General features: G+C 43.7%; 1 long non-coding RNA gene across 1 annotated transcript; it reads left to right on the top strand.

Moving 5' to 3' along the window:
* Positions 1–3,226: 3,226 nt before the first annotated feature.
* LOC309508701 lies at positions 3,227–11,098 on the top strand. Its single transcript, XR_014209679.1, has 2 exons — positions 3,227–5,425; positions 5,475–11,098. It is a non-coding gene; the product is annotated as an uncharacterized lncRNA (long non-coding RNA).
* Positions 11,099–11,433: the final 335 nt, after the last annotated feature.

The raw sequence follows: 11,433 nt of genomic DNA, 5'->3' as shown, positions 1-11,433 counted from the left end.
TGTGTGTGTGTGTGTGTGTGTGTGTGTGTGTACTCGTCTATCTATCTAAGTGGGGACGTTGGTGTCGTTACACACTCACTAACAGGGGACCGTCGAGCCAAGTGGGGACATTTTTCAAGTCCCCTGTTGGTCATGCTTTAAAACATGTTAAAATCAGCCAAAACACGCTCTGGTTAATTTTGTACATTTTTGACCAAGTGGGGACTTACATGTGTGTGTGTGTTTAAGTCCATACTCAGCAGCGCTCCTGTAGGCTGGAGCAGGAACTGCAGTGGCCCATTAACACACGTCGTTCACACTTCTCTATTGTCTGAATGGCTGCTGTCCTAGAGAGGCTCTGAGACTGTAGAGCTGCTGTTTAACTGCTTAGTTCAGGAGCTTTCAGTAACACTTTATAATAACTGCACGCTATTAATCATTAGTTAAGCATTAGTAAACAGTTCTACCAGAAAGACTCGGGAGAATAAATACTGTGACAATTATCCATTTATTAGCAACCCAGCAAGCAATAAAGTTCTTTGGCGTAGGCCCCATCCGTAGCTCGCAATCTGAGGGTCCGGACTCTGCATATCCTGCCTGAGATCAAGGCAGGGGCGCAGCCGACCCCCGTGATGTATGGAAGGGACCATCCTGGTGGTGGTGGTGAGGGGGATGGAGGGAAGGATTCAATTTGGAGGAGGTGGGGAGGATGGTGGTGAATTGAAGCGTCAGCATCTGCGAACTCAAACATGAGTAAGTACCGATCTTTTATACCACAAGTGTTGGAATGTGATTGGATAGATGAAAAGGTAGAATGACGTAACAATTAAGTCTTCCTGGCAGAACTTAATGCTAAAGCTTTCATTTCTACCAGAAAGACTCGGGAGAATAAATACTGTGACAATTATCCATTTATTAGCAACCCAGCAAGCAATAAAGTTCTTTGGCGTAGGCCCCATCCGTAGCTCGCAATCTGAGGGTCCGGACTCTGCATATCCTGCCTGAGATCAAGGCAGGGGCGCAGCCGACCCCCAAAGAATAAGTGGAAGAATGCTTCCACCTGGATGGAGCCTACCCAACCCCCAAAACAGAAAATAAAGTATACCCACCGGTCTTGAGTCCTGAAGTTCCTAGAAAGTAGAAGAACAAGAGTTAACATGATAAGCGTGAACATGGAACGCCACGTGGCTGATAAAAAAACAAAACAAAAAACACTTCATGATTAGAACAGAACCTGGAGATATAATATGTAGATGTGTAATACACTGAGCATATAATACTGCTATGATTTATATATTTATTTGTTAATTTACTTTTTTTATTTTTTTATTTTTTTTATTTAACAGAGACAAAGCCGCAGGGCCACACGGTCTGCTAGACCACAGAGACAAGGCCGCAGGGCCACACGGTCTGCTAGACCACAGAGACAAGGCCGCAGGGCCACACGGTCTGCTAGACCACAGAGACAAGGCCGCAGGGCCACACGGTCTGCTAGACCACAGAGACAAGGCCGCAGGGCCACACGGTCTGCTAGACCACAGAGATAAGGCCGCAGGGCCACACGGTCTGCTAGACCACAGAGACAAGGCCGCAGGGCCACACGGTCTGCTAGACCACAGAGACAAGGCCGCAGGGCCACACGGTCTGCTAGACCACAGAGACAAGGCCGCAGGGCCACACGGTCTGCTAGACCACAGAGACAAGGCCGCAGGGCCACACGGCCTTTTAGACCACAGAGACAAGGCCACAGGGCCACACGGTCTGCTAGACCACAGAGACAAGGCCGCAGGGCCACACGGCCTTTTAGACCATAGAGACAAGGCCGCAGGGCCACACTGTCTGCTAGACCATGGAGACAAGGCCGCAGGGCCACACGGCCTTTTAGACCACAGAGACAAGGCCGCAGGGCCACACGGTCTGCTAGACCACAGAGACAAGGCCACGGGGCCACGCAGCCTGCTAAACCACGAAGACAAGGTGAGGGCCGCATGGCCTACTAGACCACAAAAACGAGGCCGCGGGGCCACGTGGCCTACTAGACCACAGAGACAAGGCCGCAGGGCCACACGGTCTGTTAGACCACAGAGACAAGGCCGCAGGGCCACACAGACTGAAAGACCACATATTAAAAGTGTTGCGGAAAATTCAGTGTTTCTTATAATCATTCGTTTCCAAACTGTTTAATCATATGTTTCTGTGAGGTTTTCTAGCAGCTGAGGGGGGACAGGGAAGCGAGAGGGCCAATTTAGGTCGTAGATGAAGGCCTTTGGGTGTCTCAGGGACAAAGAACAGTGTGACCTGCACCAGGGGGTAGAAACCAGTCCGAACTAGCTGAAGATAGGGGGTATCTTTCTGGAAATTTACAAGAAACCTGGAAGGAGGAGTTCTTTTGCCAAGAAACTGTATAAAATGTCTCTGTTTTATTATGTCTAATAGGTATTCTATTTCAAAGCTGGGTGGCTGCGGCTTTTGTGAAAAGAATCCTCATTGAAATAAACCTTTTCTCTTTATTACAGTTTTGTCTCTTGAAAGTTTTCTTACACCTCTGATGCTGTTTGATATTAACTTCTGAAAATTGCCATTACAACTTGGTGTCAGAAACGTGGGATCCTGTGCGGACTCTTCTTCTCCTGGTCCTGAGAGCGGGTATGACGGAAATTGCGCAATCACGGCAGCACCAGGCGGCCGTCTCATACCTCGACGGTTTGAGATAGAAACTCAACAGGTTACGAGAGAGAGAGCCAACACCCGCGTCAGGACCAGTGGAAGAACTCCCACCAGGATCAAGAAAGAATCCGCGGCAATTACAGAAAAGAGAAAGCATCTCTGGGTAAGAAACGGCAGAATTGTTTTATTGATGTTAAGTGTGATTTGATAATTGTGAGTGAACATGAACCATGTTGGCTGAGTTTGCTTTGGGTACGAGCGAGAGGTGATTGAGTAATCACAATTTTTGGGGAAGAAATTGAAGTAGCTTCGGATCGGTTTCTGCCACACTCAGCTCGTTAGTGGACGGAAGTACCACTGGTGATTCAGGGAAATCACAGGTGCTGGTTAATTAGTTTTGCTCAAAGTCTCTGTAACCCGAAGAAATCTTGCAAAGGTGGACGGAAGAGCCACGCCAGATTAATTAGGTGAATAGTAGATTTTGAGTAAAACATAATTACAAAAGTAGTTAGTTTTACTCAAAATCTCTGTAACCTGAGAATTTTTTTTTTACAAGTGGACGGAAGAGCCACATCAAATCAGAATTAATAGAGCGCTAGAAAGTGCTTAGGCCTATGGGAAGATTTTGAGTAAAACATAATTACAAGAGCACGGCATATTTGCTGAAACCCGACCGGTTTTGGGTGGAATAAAATCGGGTCTGTCGAAGACGTTTGACAGATACTAAGACACGTGTCGAAAGAGTAAAATCCAGAAGGGAGATTCAGCCAAAATGGGGTCATCTAACAGTAAATTAGATCATTTTTATACACCAATTTTCTGTCAAATGAGAAATAATTATGGTGGTAAATGTATGGTTGACATACAGAAACTGATCAAATTTCACGATTTTCCCGAAGCGGGGACCTTGAGTAAAATAAGACTAAATATAGTAAAAGAGTCAGTAGAAAAGAACGAGGGAAAACAGAGTAGCTGCTGTGTGTGTGTTAAACATGAGTGCAAAGAATGTGAACAGACAATAATGTGTTGGGTGGAAGAGGCTGACAGGCGAGAACGAGAGCAAATACAAAAAGAATTGGCATGTAATGTTGAGAATGTTGTGTGTGTAAAAACAGTTCCACTGGAACAGAATGCTACTAATGAACCGAATGTATGTGCTTTTCCACATGTGACTGAGGTGGCAACGGCTCCGCCGCCTGCCTACAATACAGCTCACTACCCAGTAGCAGAGATACCGGCCCTCAGGCTGGACCTCGATCTGGACCGCTTTCCACCAGCCCCGAGAACAGCCCAAGAAGCACGACTTGCAGAAGCACGAGCACAAATTGAACTGGCAGAGGCAGCCCAAAGAGCAGCGCAGGCAGAGGCAGATGCAAGAGCAGCGCGAGGGGGGGCAGAGGCCGCAGAGCGAGTGGCACACAGACTAACAGCGCAGTTTCATGCACAGTTACACGGGCGTTTGAGTGCAACGCTGCGGCACGCTACTCACGCTGAAGAGGAAAGAAAGGAGAAGAAAGAACCCCTCACAATGGTGGTTATGCAACAACGACGACCTAAACAACCCAACAAACCTGCATCTTCCTGCTCAAAACCTGCTAACCGAAAAGGACAGAGAGGAAGAGCTGCTGGAGCTGGAAAATTGAACTGTTATGTTTGTGCCACAAATGCCCACTCGCTCCGAGACTGTACAAAATGTAGAGTATGCAAGAAGGACGGACACTGGAGCAGCGCGTGTCCCACCATGAAGTCGGATTGAACCGAGGGGGCTGGAGAGCGGGACGGAAAGAGTCTGGCTTTGGGGAGCCAATCTTTGGCTGCAGCAAAGGGAAGTGAAAATATTTTTACTAACACACACACACACGACGCACACACAAACACATACACTGATTTTCTTTCTGCTATCTGCAATGAAAAAACTGCTTGCAAATCTTTTTGTGTGACTGATGATTTGAGCAGTGCTGTGTGTGATGAGCGTGTGAAACTATACAAAAGCACAGGGTTTTCTGAAATGCCTATTTATCCTTTACGAGTTAAAGGGGTAGTTATTGACTTTTTAGTTGATTTTGGTGCAGCCTGTCCACATTACGACCATGTGATTTACCATGTGTTCCAATTTTAACCGGGAAAGTGTTTGAGAGCACTTCGGCCTCTGGCCATTTGATTTCTGACCGGTTAACAGAGCCGTTAGAGTGCGAAACAGAGGGGGGACGCTTTTTCAAACATGAATTTGTGTGGTCTCCCGGTTGTCCAGCACCTCTGATGGCTCGTGATTTAATGTGTAAATTAAATTTGTCCCTCTGTGCTGATTCCTATGGAATTAGCATTGAGGAGACACCACAAATTACTTGTTCCAAATTCGAGCCGAAGTGGGCTTATGAATGGCAGGTGACAGATGTTGATTGGGCAGAGAAAATTTTGAAATTGGCAAAGGCTCGAACAAACCCAGTCGACACAGAGTTTATGACAAATGATAAAATGCATTGTACATCACATGTCGTAACAGAGCGAGATTCAGATTTTGAAAAGATGTGGTTTCATTCTGTGAAGAATGAAAGTGTGAAGTTTGACCAGATTTTCTGGACAGAGAGTGTGTGCGCATTGGCTGCAGTGTTGACAGAAAGTCAGAAAGCTTGTTATCTTATGTCAAAGAACACTGCCTGCCACTTATCTGTCTCCAAGGCCATAAGCCAACAGTGGAGAGATGTGGGCCTTTTTGTGAGAGAGTGTCTATCGGCCACAGACTGGGTGAGAGTTGACACACACACAGCAGAGAGTCAGAGTATGGGGGCATTTAAATCAAAATGTGACTTTGAGGTGGGGGTTCAGAGAAATGTGACTGCTATTGGGAAAAATGTGACAGGACAGGGAGAGGGGGATATTTCTGCCTCAGAAATTGATATTTCTTTGGCACAAATATCACCAAACTTGGGGAAAAAACAAACAAATATGATGTGGGGCTGATAAAAGGTTGTGAGCCAGTTGTAATCACACCAAAATCTGATTTCAGACCATGTAAGGCACAATATCCACTGAAACGTGAAGCAATAGAGGGTATAAAACCGGTGTTTGACGCTCTACTGAAAGAGGGTGTAATTAGGCCTTGTGATGGTTCACAAGTTAGAACCGAAATTAACCGAACTCATATCTTATGTTGATGACCTTTTGATCTGTTCAGAAGATGAGTCTATTTGCAGGGCTGACACTGTGACTCTCCTGAAGCATCTTGAAAGGGAGGGACACAAGGTCAGCCTTTCAAAGCTGCAGTTTGTGAAACAGGAAGTGACATTCCTGGGGCATGTTATCAAACCAAACAGCAAAGCACTGTCACAGAAAAGGGTGCAGGGCGTAAAAGAAGCCCCAAAGCCTGAAACAAAAAACAGTTGCTGTCATTTTTGGGGATGTGTGCTTACTGTCGTACATTCATTCCCAATTATGCCATTTTAGAACAGCCTTTACGAGCCCTGACAACAGGGAAAGGGTTGAAGTCATGTGACAGACTTGTTTGGACAAGTGAAGCTGAGACAGCATTTGATAACATGAAAGCACAATGAGATATCTCGATTGTTAGACCTTCTGGTTGTAGACCATCCATTGTGCAGATGGTTGATGAAAAGCATGACCTTATGACTTCTGTTCTCCTGTAGACGCATGGTGACCGATGAGACCCTAGCCTATTTTCAACAAAACTCGACCCCGTGGCAGCGGGATTGCCACACTGTCTCCGGGCGGTGGTGGTAGCTGAACTGGCCCTCAATGGCCACAAGAGAGTTTGTAGGCTATGCTGATCTGACTTTAGGGGTCTCACATTTGGTGTCTTTGATTTTGCAGGAGCAGAGAACGTCACATTTGTCTACAGCTCGATTGAGGTATCATAAAATTTTGTTTGACATGCCAAATGTCACTGTTAAAAGGTGTGCACACCGCGTCCAGATTTGTTGGACGTTCCGCTTGATAATTGTGACAATGTCCTTTTTGTGGATGGATCTGCGTTGAAGAATCCAGAAACAGGACAGAATAACGTAGGTTATGCGGTGACGACTGAATTTGAAACTGTAAGATCTGGCAAATTACCATGTCATTACTCTGCACAGGCAGCTGAATTAGTCGCTTTGACTGAAGCATGTAAACTGATGACTGACAAGTGTGTAACGATTTACACAGACTCGCGTTATGCTTTTGGGGTCAAGGATGACTTTGGTGCTCTGTGGAAGCACAGAAATTTTTAAGTCGGACGGACGACCAATACTGAACGCTAGGTTAGTATCTGACCTTTTGGAGGCCATTATGCTGCCAGACAAGATTGAAATTTGTAAATGCGCAGCGCATATTAATGATAAAAGTTTCGTATCAACAGGCAACGCCAGAGCTGATATGGCTGCGAAGGCAGCGGCAACAAAGCAGACTGAAGCTGATACCAGTGGCGCCACCTGCGTACAAGTTGACAATAACCTTAACAATGACATTTCTCCTTGTTTACAGAGCATGCAGTCTTTTTCAAAAGGAGCTGAGAAAAACAAATGGAAGACGGCAGGCTGCAGCCTTGTTGATGGTGTATGGACATCTGTTGATGGAAAGCCGTGTCTGCCCAGCCATTTTTTCTTGCATTACGCTAAATTAATGCATGGGTGGGACCATGCATTAAAAGAGGGGATGATTATGCAAATGAGGGAATTGTGGTTTACCAAAGGTTTCACAATATATACTGAAAATTTTTGTAAAAGATGTGTGATTTGCACCGCATATAACGTTGCACGGGGCATTAAAACACCACTGGCAAGTCAGCCAGCCCCAGACGGTAAAGAACAAATTGGATTTAATGATTGATTTCATTGAACTAACCCCGTGTGGAAAATAGAAATATTGTTTGGTAGTCGTGGATATGTGGTCACGATGGAACACACTGTGCCTAACACGCTGCCAGCGGGGGCGCTGTTGAGCGTGAAAACCAGACGGTAAAGAACAAATTGGCAAAATGCTGTGAAGAAACAGGGCTCTCGTGGGTGAAAGCACTCCCCATTGTGTTAATGTACATGAGAATGAGAAAGAGAGTCAAAACAAATTTGAGCCCATTTGAAATCCTCTTTGGTAGACCACCGTTCATGGATATAACAGGGGAAAGAAGGAGGCTTCCATCGACAGATGTGTGTGAGAATGAAATGTTGAATTACTGCAAAGAGATGTCGTGTTTGTGATCTAACAGTTCTGTGCAGGTGAAAGAAGCTCTCTCTAAGAGCAAGGTAGCAGAGACGTTCCTGCACAAAATCAGACCGGGTGATTACGTGGTGATTCGAGACCTCAGGAGAAAGAGCTGGAGGGCGAAACGGTGGCTGGGACCGTTCCAAGTCTTGCTGATCATGCATACGGCGGTGAAGGTCGGCGAGCGAGCCACGTGGGTGAATGCCAATCACTGCAGGAGAGTTCCATCCATATCAGGAGAGCAACAGGAGGAGGAACCCCGACGACAAACAACAACAACAACGGCGAAACCTCTCGTGCTGCCAGGGCCACCCGAGATCGAACGGGCCTCTGGAGAGGAGCTGGCCTGGATGAGAGACGAGGGGACAAGCAAAGGTCAGACCGAGACCATTTAAAACTGGGTGGTCAGACTGCAGAATTAAAACCAACCACGAAGAAATCAATTTCAAGTGTCCATTCGATAAACCGTATCAAAGTTCACCGGTGGCAGTTTGGGTTTGTGGTAATATCATATCACCGTTTGGAAAAAGGACTGGTCAGGGTGCTGTTATCCAGCTTTAATGAATGTGGGAACTTCTGTGTATCTGCCAAACAAGGTGGTTGAAGTTAAAAAAAAAAGAAAATGTTTAGTGAAAACCCCTTAGAATATGTTGAATGATTTTCTGTGCAGTTTATGAAAATTTATGTGCTGCCAATGATAATGATGAAGATTATGATTTGGCTATTGCAATTGAATCCGCCACTGGTGTAAAAGAATACAGAGAACTGCTTATCAGTGGCTGTGTTTACATTCCTGATGGGGACACACTGCTTCAAGGGTGTGCAGTAAGTTGGAGCTGTTTGCAAGCTCAATGATCAAACTATAGGCAAAGAGAGTGTTTTAATTATGGTCAGCGGGGCCATTTAGCCTGTAATTGTAAATGGACACTCAGAAAAGAAAGTGATAACGTGAAAGTGACGTGTATTAATGTGGGTTTGAAAGTAGAACAGTAATTAAATGACGATATTAAAGTTTTCGTCTGAGAAAGAACTAAGAATGTGAACGCAGTGTTAAAGAAAGTGAAAAGAACGTACGAGTAAGTGAGGTTTAAAGGAAAGTTAATAGATGGAAGTCGTAAGAAGATTGGAGGATGCAGAAGGAACTAGCATGTAGGGAAAGATGAGAAGAAATATAGTGAAATGTATGTTATGAAAATAAAATTTCTGATAGAATTTATGGAACTATTTATGTCAAGTTAAGTGGCATAAAGATGAGGAATGAACAAAGGCAGAATGGGGAAGAATTGTGTTTTAGTGGTAATGTAATGTCTAACTTCCCTGATGTGGGCAAAAGACAAATATAAAAATTATGTTTATTTGAAAATAGATGTAAATTCTGGCAAAGATGCCTTACTGCTGGGCTAGAGTTAAAAGTTTAAGTGGTAGATAAAGTTTGATTTTAGAAGTTTATGAGAGTACAGTGTGCCAGTCCTAAATGCCTCAGAGTCTCTCTCATTCAATATCAGCTAAAAGCTGTTAACTGAGCCTGTGCGATTTAGGGATTGAGAGATGAGTAATATGATATTTTGTTTTTTGTGAAACAGCAGAGATAAGTGGGACTGACAAAATATTGATAACATTAAGTTGAATCTGCAGACTAACCACTTGATAGAGGAATACTGTTTCAACAAAGTTTTAATGAAATTGAGAGCAATGTACAAATTTTTATACTTTGTGAAGAGTCCTGAAACAAACAGTGAAAAGAGGAGAGCAAACGCTGTAAGCAGCTGTGCTCTGAAGCTTTGACTTCAAAGAAATGTGGAGTTTGTAAAATGTTGGGGGTATCATGCTGTTTTAATATTCCTGACTACAGTGACAACATAACCAATATCATCGAGCACATGAGAGAAGCTGTGAAAGAGCCGCCTAAAGCTACTGATAGTGAGTGGGTGGGGTGGCTGATGTCTGCATGGTCAGGGTGGTTTTATAGAATAATTCAAACTGTCTTGCCAATTGTGGGTATGGGATTGCTGATTCTGTTTTGTTTACCATGCATTATGAAGTGCCTTTCCAGCTTAGTGCAGAGATTGATCAGGGCAGGGACGGTTAGCAAGGTGACGTCAGTCCAAGCAGTGAAACTGACTGTGTACCGAATAACTGATGGAGAGCAATGTGATGATTATGACAGCGATGACATGTATGCAGACATGAGTTAAATGTGTTTTCTTTCCTTTTGTTGCCTTCCTGGGACCAGGAAAGGGATTTTCTAAACTTTGATTGTTTAGGTTTTGATGTCAATGATTGACTGTTCTATTCACTGTTTTTATTATTATTATTGTTTTCATTATTTTTATTTCTTTTTCCATTGTAAGAATGTTACGAGATGGCATACAAGGACAGGGTTTGAATATGAGGAGTTTTCCTATCTACTTTATCTGTGTTTTTATAGCATGTTTTGTTTTCCTACTAAATATTAATCCAACTTTTTCTTGTTTATACTGAAATGACTGAGGGTCCGACCTATAGTGTTGGGGATGCAATGACAGAGCTCGTTCGTCTAGCCCGGTTCCAGAATAAACCTTTATCTGCTTGCTGTAAAATTAAGGGCCTATCCTTGGAAAAATAGCCTGAGCTTATTTCATTTTAATCTTTTTTCAAACTAGTTTTAATTCTAATGTTTTTGCCTAATAGTTTTAATTTTAATCTTTTTGCCTACTAACTTTAAGGGTATGATCAGTGATATGAAATTCAGACATGAAGAATATAACTGTGAATCAATTCTGATCTTGAAATGAAATGATGTAATGATGTAATGATGTTTGATCAAGAAATTAGAAGACAAGGATGAATTTTCCTTTAATACGTTTATCAGAGAATGATAAAGAGGAGGAATTTGTTGCGGAAAATTCAGTGTTTCTTATAATCATTCGTTTCCAAACTGTTTAATCATATGTTTCTGTGAGGTTTTCTAGCAGCTGAGGGGGGACAGGGAAGCGAGAGGGCCAATTTAGGTCGTAGATGAAGGCCTTTGGGTGTCTCAGGGACAAAGAACAGTGTGACCTGCACCAGGGGGTAGAAACCAGTCCGAACTAGCTGAAGATAGGGGGTATCTTTCTGGAAATTTACAAGAAACCTGGAAGGAGGAGTTCTTTTGCCAAGAAACTGTATAAAATGTCTCTGTTTTATTATGTCTAATAGGTATTCTATTTCAAAGCTGGGTGGCTGCGGCTTTTGTGAAAAGAATCCTCATTGAAATAAACCTTTTCTCTTTATTACAGTTTTGTCTCTTGAAAGTTTTCTTACACCTCTGATGCTGTTTGATATTAACTTCTGAAAATTGCCATTACAAAAAGCATTTTTTTTTTTTTTTTTTTTTTTTTAAACCCACCACCAGTAGTTGCGTAGGATTTTACCTGGACCATTACTGGAGAGCTTGCTGAGCTTCGAGGATGATTCTTGGATCAGGTCTTATATATGACTCAAATGCAGAGGAAGACCATCTGCCCAGGATCTTGATGGCTGCAGTAGATATGCCACGTTCAGCTGCTGTAGTGGCTGCCCCGATTCTGAAGGAATGCCCAGTATACTGGGAGGGAGATAGGCTGCAGCTTT

Source organism: Leuciscus leuciscus (genome assembly GCF_965113295.1).
Source record: "Leuciscus leuciscus genome assembly, chromosome: 10".
In the NCBI taxonomy this organism is placed as follows: Eukaryota; Metazoa; Chordata; class Actinopteri; order Cypriniformes; family Leuciscidae; genus Leuciscus; species Leuciscus leuciscus.
Note: the sequence above shows the minus strand (reverse complement) of the source record. Positions and strands in the feature narration are given on the sequence as shown.